Here is a 15,821-nt window from a genome sequence, read left to right on the forward strand (position 1 = left end):
AAGATCAACACTCAAAAATCATTTGGGCTACTTTACAATAACTAGCAAAACTCCATAAGGAAAAAAAATACCACTTATAATAGCTCCCAAAGGTTAAAATATCTAGTAATAAACTCAACCAGGGATTAAAAGACCTATACAATGAAAACTATAAAACACTACTGCAAGAAACTACAAGTTGCTTTCATATATGGAAAATCATTTCATACTCATAGATTGAAATACTTAAAACTGTAAAAATGTTAATACTACCCCAAACAATCAAGAGATATAATATAATTCCAATCCAAATTCCAACAATATTCAAATGAAAAACCCTACAAACTTTATATGGAAAGGAATGAGACTCCAAATAGTCGAAGCAATATTGAAGGAGAACAAAACAGGAGGCTTCATACTCTCTCAAGGCTTCATACTTTCTGATCTCAAAAATGCTATATAGCCACTGTAGTCAAAAAAGTTTGGTACTGGTTCATGACAGCCACATAGACCAATGCAATAGAGTTGAGAAACCAGAAGTAAATCCATTAATCTATGGATTGCTGAATTTTGACAAGTGGATCAAAATCCTTTCAATGGGGAAGTCTCTTTACAAATAATCCTGGCAGAACTGGGGATTTATTTGTAGAAAAAGGAAACAAGATCCTTAATAAACACCATACACCAAAACTAACTCAAAATGGATCAAAGACCTACATATTAAAGCCAAAATTATAAAGTTCCTGGAACATAATATAGGAACAAAACTTTGGAACCTAGTTTTTCATTCATTGATTATCAAACATAACTACAAATACAGGAGTAACAGAAAGCAAATCAGATAACCGGGACCACCTAAAAATCACATACATATGCTTATCAAAAAACTTTGTAAAAATAATGAAAAGATAGCCTACAAATTGGAAAAAATCTTTGGGAATGAAACATCTGATAAGGATCTAATCTCTAAAATATTGTTGAAAACTTTAACAACTCAACCACAGAAAGATGAACAACATCGTTAAAAAATGGGCAAATGACCAAAGAGAACTTTCAAGTGGCCAATAAACATTTAAAAAGCTTCTATCACAGAGATGCAAATCATTACATGAGTTGTGATTTCACCCCTGCGAAAATGGAACTGATCAAAAAAACAGAAAGCAACAAATACTGGTGAGGTTGCAGGTTGATTGGAACCTTGCTCCACCAGTGATGGGATCGTAAATTGGTTTGACCACTGTGGAAAACAGTATGACACTTCCTCAAAAGCTAGAAATAGAACTACTCTGTGGTACAGCAATCCCACTCCTAGGTATGTACCATAGAGAACTAAAACCACTAACACGAGCCTGTGTTAATTGTAGCACTATTCACAATAGCAAAGAGATGGGAACAACCTAACTGCCCATCGATAGAAGAATGGATAAATAAACTGTGGTACATACAATGGAATACTATGTAGCCAAAAATAATTATAATGAGTTCTCAAAGAACACTATAATTTGGATGAAACTGGAGATTATGCTGAGTGAAATAAATCAATCACAAAAGGACAAATACTATATGATCTTGCTATTTTAAAAAAGACAAGACTATGTCTACATACAGAATGCAACATCTCTTAGTGGTTACTAGGAATGGAAGGGAAAAGGAGGATTTTTGTGTAGATGTAAGTTTTCAGTTGATTTGGATAAATCCTTCGGAGTATGATTGCTGGATCATATCAAATGACTTATATTTAGCTTTGCAAGAAACTGCCAAATTGCCTTCCAAATGACTATACCATTTTGCATTCCCAGCAATATCCTTGCCAGCATTTGGTATGGTCAAAGTTTTGGTTTTAAACTTCTGTAATAGCTGTGTAGTAGTTTTTCTTGCTTTTAATTTCCAATTCCCTAAGGAATTAATTCCACAATCCAGTGTAGTGGGTTATGAGTTGGGACATTAACTGCAAGGTTGGTAGTTGGAATCTGGTAACTGTTCATTGGGAAAAAGATGAGCCTTTCTGCTCCCATAAAGATTTGTTGTTATTCAGTGCTGTTGAGTCAGTTTTGACTCATAGTAACTATGTACAGGGTTTTTGAGGACCAGCTGGTGGGTTTGAATTTCCAACTTTGTGGGTAGCAGTCCAGTGCTTATCATACAATGCCACATCAGAAATCCTCAAAAACCCTATACAGGGTCAATATACATTGGAACTGATTCAATGACACACAACCACCATCAATAATAAATTTTATTGAGAATCTTATCATATATCATTTTCTGTTTGCTTATCTTCTTTGGTGAGGTGTCTGGTCAGATCTGCTGACTTCTTAGTCAGGTTGGTTGTTTTCCTATTATTGAATTTAAGAGTTACTTGTATTCTTTGGATACAAGTTCTTTATCAGATAATGTGTTTTTGCAAATGTTTTATCCCAACCTATGACTTGTCTTTTTGTACTCATAATAGTATCTTTCAAATACCAAAAAATCTTAATTTTAACAAAGTCCAACTCATCCTTTGTTCTTCATGAATTCTGCTTTTATTGCATCTAAAAACTCATTGCAAACCCAAGGTCACCTGTTTTCTTCTATATTATCTTTTGGAGGTTTTATAGCTTTACATTTGAAATTTAGGCCTCTGAGTTATTATTTGCGGAAGTGTAAGGTCTATATCTAGATTTATTTATTTTTCCTTATGAGGATGTATGTCCAGTTGTTCCAGCACCATTTTTTTAGGAGATTATCCTTTCTACTTTGGATTGCATTTGCTCATTTGTCAGTGATCAACTGGCTCTACCAGTGTGGGTCTGTTGCTGGACTCTGTATTTTCTTCCATTGGTCTATTTTTCTATTCTTTTTCCAGTACCACATTGTCTTGATCAATGTTGTAAGTCTTGAAGATAGGGTCAATCCTACCTTATTCTTCTCATTGTTGTGTTGGCTGTTCTGGACCTTTTGCCTTTCCATGTAAACTTTGTAATCACTTTGTCAATATTTGCAAAGTAACTTGCTGGGATTTAGATTAGGAATCTTATTTTAAAATGGACAAAATATATATTTTTGGAGGAACAAATTTTTTAAAACTATCAAGTGATAGTATGAATAGCAACCTATTAACCACTTACTTGCTGACGTTTTTCATAGAAAGAGATTGAGGTCCAACTGTTGTTGTTATTAAGTGCTGTTGAGTTGGTTCCCACTCAAAGTGACCCTGTATAGAGTTTCCAAGGAATGACTGGTGGGTTTGAACTGCTGACCTTGTGGTTCAAACTGACCTTGTGGTCTAGCCCATGATCTTACAGTGCCACACCAGCACTCCAAGATTCAGCTAAGTTACATAAATTACAAAAGATTTACACAGATTTGAAATTCAGGTTATGCTGACTCTGAATCCAGGTGTTTCCTAGTAAAATGCCTAGCTTAGAAAGTCCTTTAAGTATGTTCTTTAAACACACTCTCCAAAAATGGAAGTGTTGAGTGAAACAAAATTTCAATGGACAAGGTGAAAGTATTTATTTATGCATGTTCTTTTGGTTTGAAAAGAACTTCAAGTGACTCAATGAATGAATATGTTTTCAATACTTTTTTATTTAGGAGATGCCATGTTCTAGGTGCAGGACATACTGTGGTCAACAAAGCAGACTCAGTTACTGTCCTTATTGAACCAGAACACAAGTAGAGAAATCTATCTTTTTAAATTCAAAAGAACTTGAGATAATTGATGTGGAAATGCTCAAGGAATAAATTGTTCCTACAGATATTCACATTATTCTTTGTCATAAATAAGCACAGTTTGTGGTTCTTTTTCTTGTTCTGAATAGCTCACTATGATAGATCTATTTTAGACTTATCAAAATTAGATATCGGTCTCATAATAATTCTGTAAACATTTCTTGGTTTTCTGTAAGCTATATTCTCTTCCTGAATTCTCACCTATCAGGATCAAGTGTGATTCTCTTTTTTCATCCTTATTGTAAAAAATAAAAAAGGAGAAATTTGGCTGCTCCTTAGTTTGAAACAAATGCAGACTATAAAGTATCACACTGTGTTAATGGCAAAAATGCTGCTGAAGGGGAAAAATTATTCAGCAAGGGCCTTGAGTAAACAAGAACAAAAAAGAACGTACAATTACTATGAGTTACAGCAGATGAAGAAGAAAAGACTGTTTTAAAAACCATATTTACCCCTAGAAAATGAGAACATGTATCTATCTTAACTCTTTTTTGTAACTTTTTTTTTCTCCCAGTATGAAATTGGCTTGATCTGACTGAATGGGTGGCTCAGGTGGCAGGTAATGAGATTCAGATTCTTTCATCTCTAAACTTGTAGTTCTAAAGACCCAAAGCTATTACTCTCTGATGGGTGTTCAGTGATCTGTGTAAGATGGGTCATAGACCAGCTTCTTGAAGGCAGATAGATAGATTAGTAAAAAGCTGACAAATGGTGCAAAAGGACAATCTCATTAACTAGGTAATTAGCAATTTCATTTTTAGAGAAATCCAGGGTGACTAGGCATGGAGATTGAACTCTTAGTGTTGGACAGCAAACAGTATCACATTAACTAGGCACTATGGGAAATTTTTATTTTACTACTGCCTTAGCTGGATGCTTGTGATGGGTTGATTTTGGACTATTTAGAAACTTTTCTAAACATTTCATTAAAAGTCAAAAGAATTAAGACTTTTTAATCTTTAAAGCACATACTTCAAACAGACGCACACACTTTTTTTTTATAGTTAAAAACATAAATCTTACCATAATCTCCCAGGAGAAAACCTATTTTTACTGCATCAGCAACAAAGCTATGCTGAAAAATTTAGTATAATTTCAAGTTGATTAGACCAGTTATTTCTCTTGAACATGAGCAATTACCTAATCAAAATTTAGGAAGAATTTTTATAAACTTTTTTTTAACATATTGCATTAGCCATGTGGAGGCCATGTCTGACTTCCTCTGGCTTCACAAGGCAGATTTCTATGAAGTGGAGGTCAGACATGGCTCCACCTAATACCTTCTTTTCCCTATTCTGACCAAACATTCCTCCCACAGCACTCTCTGCTTCATATCTGGGTTCTATACTCCACTGCAATGGCCACACAGAACTCATAACAATATTTACGAATATGGGGTTTATTAGGGAAGTGATCAGGTAACAATTCAGTTTTCCATAAAAACAGTGTGATAAAATCTTCTATATCTAGAAATATAGAATCGAACCTATTATTCCATCAATGTTTGTCAAGCATCTCCTTTGTGGCAGGCACTGACAAACTTTGATATGTTTTGCATATACCATTGAACAATATGGGTTTGAACTGCCCACACCTAGTATTTCTATGTCCATTGTTTTTCATGTTGCTGGGGTTAGGTCAAATGTTGTGTGTGTCTGCTTATAATGCTGGTGACACTAATCATCTCTGCTCAAGCAGCTCACCTCTCCAGTAACTCCTAGCTCCTCACCTTTTTAGTTCCCTTAACTGGAGAGATGGACTCTTCATATGGAGGTGTGGTACATAGTTCAAAGGTCAACTGTATGCCAAAGTAATTTTATTCAATAGCATTATTTATTAAATGAATGATGAGTAGAAGACGTTCTTAAAATCTTTGCCAAGAACAGAGTATTAAACTAAACATCAAAATCCTTGGACAAGAAATTTCATCGAAGTTTTATTTTTTTCATTTGTAAAAGGAAAAGGTAAGGATTATCTCTGAATGCTGTATTAGCCTGTCTTCTAATACATGTGGGAAATACGGAAAAGAACAGCCATAGCATTTGATTAATGAACATTAGTAACCATAGTGTGTGTATATTTTAAGCAGTAACTATTAACTTCCCACCTTGGAAGATGCAGATTTTGCTGTCTTTCATATAAACTACCCTTCCCTTGGACACCTGGTGTGACACTGTAGGATCTGCACTGGACCCTGAGCCAAAAAGTCAGCAGTTCAGACCCACCAGCTGCTCCTCAGAAACGCTTTACAGGGTTTCTATGAGTTGGAACCGACTTGATAACACTTAACAATGACGGGGTAGATTTAGAGCTAAAGGTTTGATGAGAAGACAGACATTCCAGCCACGGTGTATTGCTTGAGAAAGGTTGTTGTTGTTGTTGTTAGGTGCCATTGAGTCAGTACCGACTCATAGCGAGCGACCTTAGGCACAACAGAATGAAACACTGCCCAGTCCTGGGCCAACCTCACAATTGTTGTCACACTTGAGCCCATTGACACTGCCACTTTGCCAATCCACATCACTGGGGGTCTTTCTCTTTTTTTCCGACCCTCCACCTTACCAAACATGATATCTTTCTTCAGTGACTTGTCCCTTCTGACAATATGTCTGAAGTATGAGAGATGAAGTTTGGCCATCCTGGCCTCCAAGGAGCACTCTGGCTGCACTTCTTCCAACACAGATCTGTTTGTTCTTTTGGCAGCCCATGGCACTTTCAATATTCTCCTCCAACACCATAACTCAAAAGCATCAATTCTTCTATAGTAAAAGGGTATATATGAAAGACTTTAGTGTTTTAGGGGAAATTCAAGCACAGCAGTGAGTCTGAAGAATGATGTGTGTACACAAGAGAATGGAAATTTGTATTTTAAAAACATCAGTCTTGTAACAGTGAGGAAGGTAGATTGGAAGGGTATTCTAACAGTCAGTATGCCATAATCTTGAGTTCCCCTAGAAGAACATGCCGTTTTCCTCCTTTATTCTAACTCTGATTAATCCTTCAAGTTCCAACTCAAGTTTCACAATATTTATGAAGCCTTTTCTACTTATTTCAGCCTGTCTACTCCTCCTTTCTTCTTACAGCTTTAAAACTGTGAATTATACCATGTAGTGCCTGGTGTGGTGCTGTGGGTTAACGCACTGGACTTTAAGGTTGCTTTGAACCGCCCAGTTAGTGGTTCAAGCTCACCAGCTGCTCCTCGGAAACCCTATGCGTGGTTGCTATGAGTCAGTACCAACTCAACAGCACTTAACAACAACAACAACCCAAACAGTATTTGATTATGGAGTCCTGGTGTGGCACCACAGGATAATGTACTGGACTGCAAGGTTGGCTTGAACCACAAGGTTGGTAGTTCAAACCCACCAGCCACTCTTCGGAAACCCTAAATAGGGTCACTATGACTGGACTGCACATAACAACAACTGTGCCTAATTATGTAATTTTAAACTTGCTGCGATTTTTGTTATGTGTGTGTGTCCTGAGTTCTTTTATATCATCAACAAATATACAGGCTCCTGGAAAACTACCAAAGTACTGTGTATATTGTTGTTGTTAAGTGCCATCAAGTCGGTTCTGACTCATAGGGACTCTGCGTAGGGTTTCCGAGGCTGTAAAATTCTACAGGAGCAGAAAGGCTCATCTTTCTCCAGCGGAACCACTGTTAGTTTTGAACTACTGACCATGAGATTAGCACCCTGAATCATAACAACTACACTACTGTGTATAATGTAACTTAAAAAGTATTTGACTTTTACAATATTGGTTTAAGAAATGTATAGTGAGTCTTTGTGTCCTCCTAAGTGCCACAGCTGTGACTGACTCTGATAAAATGTGAACAAGTGAGAACACAGTCTCTGTCCATCTAAGAGAGTAGGGCTCAATTTAAAACAAAACAAATAACGAATTGCATTCTTAGTAGGTACAATCAGATTTGGATTTACTTATTCCCCACAATTTAAGGAACTCATCAAAGCAATGATTCTTTAATCTCTGACTCATCAGTGGAAGAGCTGGTGAATGTCTTCATAGTGCTTCTTCTTGTGGTGGCATTTTAGTTAATAGTCTCTAACTTGACGTTTTGGGAAAGGAAGTTGCAAGAGAATACAAGAATATGTGTACTATATTTGCATTTGATCTCAAAGAGCCTTTGAGTATTTTATTATTATAAAAATATTTTTTAAAGCTGATTCAAACTTGGCAATAAAGAAGATATATTTTCAGTTTAACTATAAATTCTAGAGAACTATGAATAAAATTTGCAAGTAAATTCTAGGATAGAAGTGTAGCTAGCTTTATAATTATGAGGTACAGATTGTCATCCAAAATTAATTTAATTTCCTCATTTTCTTTTCACTTTACCAGAGCTTAGAATTTGTTTTTATGTTTATGACCAAAGCTCTCAAGATAAATTTATCATCTTTCTATTATTTAGAAATAAGTAGAAATGTATTATATGGAGCAATTAATTTTTATGCGTTTATAGGATTTCTATAAGCCAGAACCGACTCGATGGCACTTAATAACAACAATCTTATGTTGTAAGGAGCCCTGGCAACCCAGTGGATTAAGTGTTGGGCTGCTAACTGAAAGGTCAACCTCACCAGCTGCTCTGTGGAAGAAAGATCCTGTTGTCTGTTCCTGTAAAGATTTCCAGTCTCAGAAACTTTATGGAGCAATTCTGTTTTGTCCTGTGTTGTTGACTTATGGTGGTGGTGGTGTGCCGTGGCTCATAGTGACCCTGTATAGAGTTTTCAGGGAGTGGCTGGTGAGTTTGAACCTCTAACCTTGTGATTCAAACTGATCTTGCGGTCCAGTGCTTATCCTACAATACCACGCCAGAACTCCCATAGGATCACTGTAAATCAGAATGGACTTAATGACAATTAGATCCTATATTATGGGCATCACTGTATTCTTATATATCAAAAGTGCTGTTCAAACTCCGAAATGTTATCAAGGTGAGTTAGTTAACTATAGTAGAAACTAAAAGGAGCTCTGGTAGCGTAGTGGTTACGAATCGGGCTGTGAACCGTAAGGTCAGCGGTTCGAAACTACCAGCCGCTCCGCGGGAGAAAGATGAGGCTTTCTACTCCCGTAAAGATTTACACCCTCGGAAACCCTGTACAGGGTCGCTATGGGTCGGAACCGACTCGATGGCACTTAACAACAACAACAACAACATAATAGAAACTAAAGACTTCAGTAGTGATTGTTTTATTAGTTGAGTCTTCATTGATTATAATTAAATCATCATTAGCTTATATTTGTTAAGTAACTGCTAGTTCTATGATGTTGCTGGAAGTGTGATCAGAGATAATGTAGTGGATGGCTATTGGTGTTCCATACAGGTCCCCTTGGATTTCTTTTAAAAGTTTTCTGAATGCACCCATCCTCTATCTAGTGCAAGTGTTTTGAGCTAAGGTTTCACACATGGAACCTTTTCAAGATCATTGGACAATCTAAGCAGTTTCCATTTTAAATGCTCTTCCTAGCTCCTGTGGTCCCATTTGGGATGTAGCTGGTCCTTGTCTGAAACGACTACCTTGCACCGTGATTTCCCTGTCTTAGCCTACATCTGTGACACTCATATTCTCATGCTAATTCTCCTTCTGAAAGCACTTTCTGAATAAATCACATGCACATGAATACCTCGAGCTCTGCTCTAAGAATCTGTATGTTAAAGTTAATATTTGAGAAAATGAAAGAAGGTGGTTTTATTAAACATGGAAGAAGTCTTGTATTGGAAAGCATGACTATAGAGTGAGTTTTGTAGCTTTGACTGTGATTACAGGGCATGTGCTCCTAAACTGAAACTATATTTGATCTAGAAGGGACTGATTGTTGCCTAGAGGAAAGAATTTAGCAAATTGAACTTTGAACAGAGTTGTAGTAAGTTGTAATAGGTGAAAATTTTTGGTTGATGTATTTAGATTGGACAGAAATAGATATGATAAGCAGGGTGAGGTATATCAATTAATATGCATGAAAAGAAGTAAAATAATGACCAAGAGCTAAACCAGAGTCAAGATCTTTATACATGGGTATTTACCTTTGTTGCAAACATATCTAGGAATGTGGTAGAGGATATTGTTGTTGTTAAGTGATGTCAGTTCTGACCCATAGCAACCCTGTACAGGGTTTCTGAGGCTGTAAATCTTTACAGGACCTCATCTTTCTCCCATGGAACAGCTGGTAGTTTTGAACTGGTGACCTTAAGGTTCACAGCCATTATTTGTAACCACTACACTACCAGTACCAGATCATACAGGTGGTAAAACTATGAAATTTTCTTAGCTATTACCAAACACCTTGAGGGAATGATTTGCTGGGTCTGGGGCTCAGGACCATAGTCTCAGGAGACACTATGGCCAATTGGCATAACATAGTCCACAAAGACAGTTTTCTACATCCTACTTTTGTGAGTAGTGACTGGAATTTTAAAAGCTTATGAGTGGTCATCTATGGTGCAACTATTGGTCTCTTGCTGTGTGGAGGAAAGAAGAGTGATGGAATTTGAAGATGCTTGGAGTCCATTTGTTCAGTGGACTACTGGAACACATGAATCTCAGGCTCCACAGCTTTGAGACTAGAAGCAGATAGTGCCTGACTACCACTACCAGTTATTCTGAAATGAACCACATTAGAAGGTCCTGGATAGAGTGGGAGAAGATGTGGAACAAAACTTAAAATTATATAAAAGGCAATGCTTACTGATCAGAAAGAGATAAGAAGCTGAGACTATGGCTGGAGGTCACCCTTAAGGTCTGGGACTGAACTCACCCTTAAGGTCTGGGACTGAGCTCAGTTTTCATCCCAGCCTTAGAGAGGTATATGGAAGGTGGGTGGGACACAGCAACACTAGTAAGATGTGCTCACCATGAAACTGTCAACTATTCAAGCTCAAAGGGTAACATTTACCTAAGGACAAAGTTCAGAAAGGTTGGGAAAGAGGATGGAATGGAAACAAGAATCACAGGGAGGAAATGGAATAACTGATATTGCATGGAGAGGATTTGTATTATTTGTGAATATAAAGCCAATGATCTGCTCTGTAAACCTTCACTCAATTCATAATAAAAGTTTACTTAAAAAAAAAAAAATCAATTCCATCCTTCTAATTGCTCAAGCTAAAAAAAAATGGATTTATTTTTCTCTCATATTCTTCATTCTTGTCCATCATCCAATTCTCTTGACTCCTACTTTCAAAATAAGACTCCAACCACTCCTTATTACCTTGCCCACTCTTACTAATTCAAACCATCATCATACTGAGTAGTCTTGCATGCCCACTAGTTTCTTATTCACTACACAGAAGCCAGCGGAATGCTTTAAATTGGAAGACAGATCATGGCATTTCTCTAAACACATTTCCCAATGATTTCATTCACTATGAGGAAAATCTCAAGTTTTAAAGAATTTGCCCCCACATTATGTTCCCAGCATCTTTTATCGTATTTTTTCCTTTGCTTATTCTGCTCCAGCCTGTCTGGCTTTTTGCTTATTGTCAAATATGCATAGCATGTTCCTGCCCCAATGGGTTTTAAATTTCTGTCTCTTTTCCCAGAATATATTTCCCCTAGAATGGATTCTTTCTTTCCTTTTTCCAGGTGTTTATCCAAATTTTAACTCATTATTGATCACTTAATATAGGATATTATCTCATCACTGTTCATCCTTTTCCCCATTTTATTTTTCTCCAAAGCATTTGTCACTATCTGAGTTATATATTTTGTTCATTTAATTACTGCATTTCCCCTCATACTTGAATGTAAATTCCATTAGAATATGAACTCCATTTATTTTCATTAAGAGACTTTCCTTCAAGACACAGAGGATACTGTTTAAATAGGTTGTATAATGTAACTCTCTAATAAAAGCATTTATGTAGCATGCATCCAGGATTACATAAGTATTTGCATTGTTATAAGCCCTGTATTTCCCCATATATTGTTGTTGAACAAATAGGTACATCTTTTTATTTAGAGAAACTGCATGGTGGAGAAGTAAAAATGCTGAATAAAGATCTGTGTTTTAAATCCAAGACTGGTACTTACAGGTTCTGGAAATTTAGGCAAAACATTTAATTTCTCTGAGTTTTAGCTTTATTATCTGTAAAATACAGCTGCTGGACTAGATAAATTCTAAGGTCCTTTTTTCGAATTGATGGCAGTGAGTTGAGTTCTAGTCCTAAACAATGTCCATGTTTTAAAAGTCTTCTTTCTTTTGGTTCCCAACTCTTTCATGGATGTTTAATTCCCAGCATATGGTAAAGTGTCTGCAGAATGATACTGAGGGATGCACTCTGTAAGGTGGTAGGTCCTTATAGTCAATAGCTTATTAAATTAAGTCTACAAATTTAATGGCCCATAGGACAAACATTTACAAAATACACAAGAGGCCATGAGAACATGATTTAAGAACTGTCTCTGTCTACATCTAGGTCATGCACATTTCTTGGTGTGATGGAATGAAGCGTAATGGAGTCCACCAATGATACCGTAGTGGTTACGAATCGGGCTGCGAACCTTAAGGCCAGCAGTTAGAAACTACCAGCAGCTCTGCGGGAGAAAAATGAGGCGTTCTACTCCTGTAAAGATTTACAGCCTCGGAAACCCTGTACAGGGTCGCTATGGGTCAGAACTGACTCGACGGCATTTAACAACAACAACAACAAAATTGCCAAGATATGAACTTTGACTTAAGAGTAATTTAAAATCACAACTACTTAGAAATAAACAAAAATATGGTGTCGGTTCTCCAGCTTTCAAGCTGCAGTTGAGGTTGCCAGACGCATATAGTATTTTAAGACTAACTCCGTAGGTGCTAGAGAGTACAAACAGTGTTACTGTGCTGAATATATTATTTAATGCACGTTAGACTTTCTCCATGAATGATGCCTCAGTGACCTCTCTTGGCAGGTTAGTTGCTTCTTCCTTGATAATTTCCAAACCACTCAGGCACTGTTTTCCATTTTCTTCTCTTGTGCACAGTACAGATGTTATCTTCTTAAAGCATGAGCTTTATAATTCAACACAGATTGCTGAAAGTGTACCTAGAGGTTTTCCTTCAACATACAGAATATACTATTTAAATAGATTGTATAATGTAGCTCTCTAATGAAATCATTTATATAGTGTGCATACAGATTTATATAAGTATTTGTACTGTTATAAAGAAGTGGAGAACATCACAATGAAAGAAAAACCTATTAGAACATTCTATAAATTTAATGGCCCATAGGACTTATTCTCCAAGGTTACTGCTATTAAACTCCAATATTAACTATTTTAGATGGGTCTATAAAAGAAATTGTTATTTCCAACCTACTTTTGTGGAAAAAAAAAAAAAAAAGATTTAAAAGATATTCCTGAATTTTTTCATTACTATTTAAGGCCATAAGCCTTTGTGGTTTGGAATTATTAAGAAATGACATATTATATGGTTTTATTTTGGGTTTAAAGGAATTGCTTAACTGTGCATTATCTTAAAGGAGGGAATATATAAAAGGAAACAGATCATTAAGTAACAAATGGAGTAATTTGAAGCATATCATTTTTTAAATATAAAAATCAAAATGTAATTAATAATTTGAGGTATTCCTTGTTTGAAATAACTTGCTATCATCTACAAAATAGTGGAGAGTAGCTTGTGTTGCATTTGTTAATAATGACTTTTTTTGTGGATAAAATAAATAGTAGTCAATGATTATACAATCATTTATATAATATGATAAACTTTAATATCCTGAATCTATAATTGTCATGGATTCTAAATGTCAGTAGTGGCTCTGATTGGTAATGCTATGTAGCGGCTTGCCAAAAGGTGAAGTTGGTTGGTGGAAGGTAAAGATACTGTAATTATGTTGTTGTTGTTAAGTGCTGTCGAGTTAATTCTGACCCATAGCAATTATGTTGTTGTTATTAAGTGTTGTCCAGTCGATTCTGATCCATAGTGACCCTATATAGTGTTTCCAAGCTGGTGAGCTTGAACTACCAACCTTGCCATTCAAATGACTTTTCAGTCTGACGCATTAGACTACAGCACCACACCAGTAATTATGTTGCTCAACGTTATTTCCTTATGATCTCTTTTTAAGTTCTGTATCATAAAATCTTTCCGTGTTTAAAAAGAAATCTGTTTTCTGCCAAAATTTCTCTGTCTCTAATCTTTTCCAGTTCATTTTTTCCCCCCTTCCATATCTGTCCCCCTTTCTGTCTCCTTATATTTCAAGTAAGTACAGCTTCCAAAGTCTTTCAGGAAGCATTTTATCAGATTATAGATGATGGAAGATGACAGCATGGTCTAGATAAGAATGACTGATTTGTTTTTCTGTACAGTGTCCTAGGGTGTCTAGAGTGTACTTCCATACATACTTCTCAATGGTCATTAGCATTGACAAACTGTTTATAGCATAAATCTTGTGGTAGAGCAATAACAGAGTCTGCTTGAAACAAAAAATAAAGAAATTTTATTGTGGTGGTAGTGCTGTATGATCAGCACTGGTCCGAGAACTACAAAGTTGACAGTTCAAACCCACCAGCAGCAAATCAGAAACCCAATACAGGGTCGTTATGAGTCAGACTCAACACTACAGCACTCAACACAACGGCATTGAGAGGCAAAGCAATTGGCAAATTGGGTATCACAAAGTCCAGAGGATTCTGAATGAAGTGATTCAAAGAAGAGACAGTTGATATATATAAGAAAATACAACGAAGTACAGTAAAAATTCAGTAATTGAATTACATGTAGGTAATGATTACAAAACTAGGTGATGGTACATCTGATTGGTAGGAGATGACATGGGTTGTTAACATTTTTTTTTAATTACAAAGTAGTCATTAAATTTGATGCTTCTGACCTCGTAACTATCATGAGATCTTGCTTGTGTGACTACAGGGAGGATATGGGTAAATTTAAGGTTTATACTGAGTAAGCTTCTTTTCTGAAAATTGTTTTGGACTCAGCTTCCTAAGTAGCAAGCAAAAACTTTTAAGTAAGCAACTGATAATTGTTCTCTACAATTGTTTACCAGGTAATTTTCTCAGGTACAGTGGAGACTTACAATAATGACAGTCTACATCCCTGATGCAGAGGTACTGATTTAAATGCACTTTTAGTCTGACACCTTAGCACAACCATCTTCTCATGTTTGAAGTCCTAAGTTAATATGGGAGCTCTTAGTTTACTAGGTTTATTTTACTCGATTCTGTTTCGTTAGCGCTTGATAAATATTGATCAGAAGTCTCCGGTTCTCAAATGGCAATTTCTAAGGAGTGATTGACTTGCCTTGGAAAGCTGTATCAGCCATTTAGTCTACTGAAATTCCATTAGCATAGAAACAATGAGTTCTCCAGTTCAGTGATCTCTTAGGTTTTCCAATGTGCTGGCTTATTTCACATACAGTTGATCTTAAAATGATACATTTTATAAAATTGGCAAGTTATTAATAATTCACTCAGATTAAATGGTGCTTCTCCTGTTATTTATTTACTTCAGTCTTTGTTGAGTCTCTAGAAATATTAGGGCGATAATGGGAGCCTCCTAAATGCTCAATCCTTTCCTTGGAGAATGGAAACAAATGTAGACTGTGCTTCCCTAGCATCATGCACTTAACAGATTTTCTTTAAATACCAGCTTGTCTTGACCTCAAGGCCATTAAATCCTTCACAGCAGATCCTTGAATTTTTTTAAAGTGTTTTATTATGAATTATATGATAGTTTACATGGGAGAACATTAGTTTTACATTCATTCTATCGTACATCGTATCATTGCCATGGTTACAATTCCCTCCATGCATCATCATCCAACCAAAGGGTATACCCTACAAGCCTGCCCCCTACACTACTTATCTGGATTTAAAGTCCCCAGTTGCTCCATCGCTCCACTATTGTCTCTGCCTCCATCTCGGGCATCACTGCTTCTCTGGGTAGGTTCCTGCTCTTGGCTCTTCTCCGTTGATGGTCCTAGGGACCTCCGCTCCTAGACTGAAAAGTTATTCCCTCCCTTCCTTGCTATAAAATGTCTACCTTTACATTTCCAACCTTTACAATCAGTCCTGATAACAGTTATTCACTATTGTATCACAAAAGACCCATCTGTATTTCATTTCATCAGCTCT

Source organism: Chrysochloris asiatica, unplaced genomic scaffold, assembly GCF_000296735.1.
Source record: "Chrysochloris asiatica unplaced genomic scaffold, ChrAsi1.0 scaffold00074, whole genome shotgun sequence".
In the NCBI taxonomy this organism is placed as follows: Eukaryota; Metazoa; Chordata; class Mammalia; order Afrosoricida; family Chrysochloridae; genus Chrysochloris; species Chrysochloris asiatica.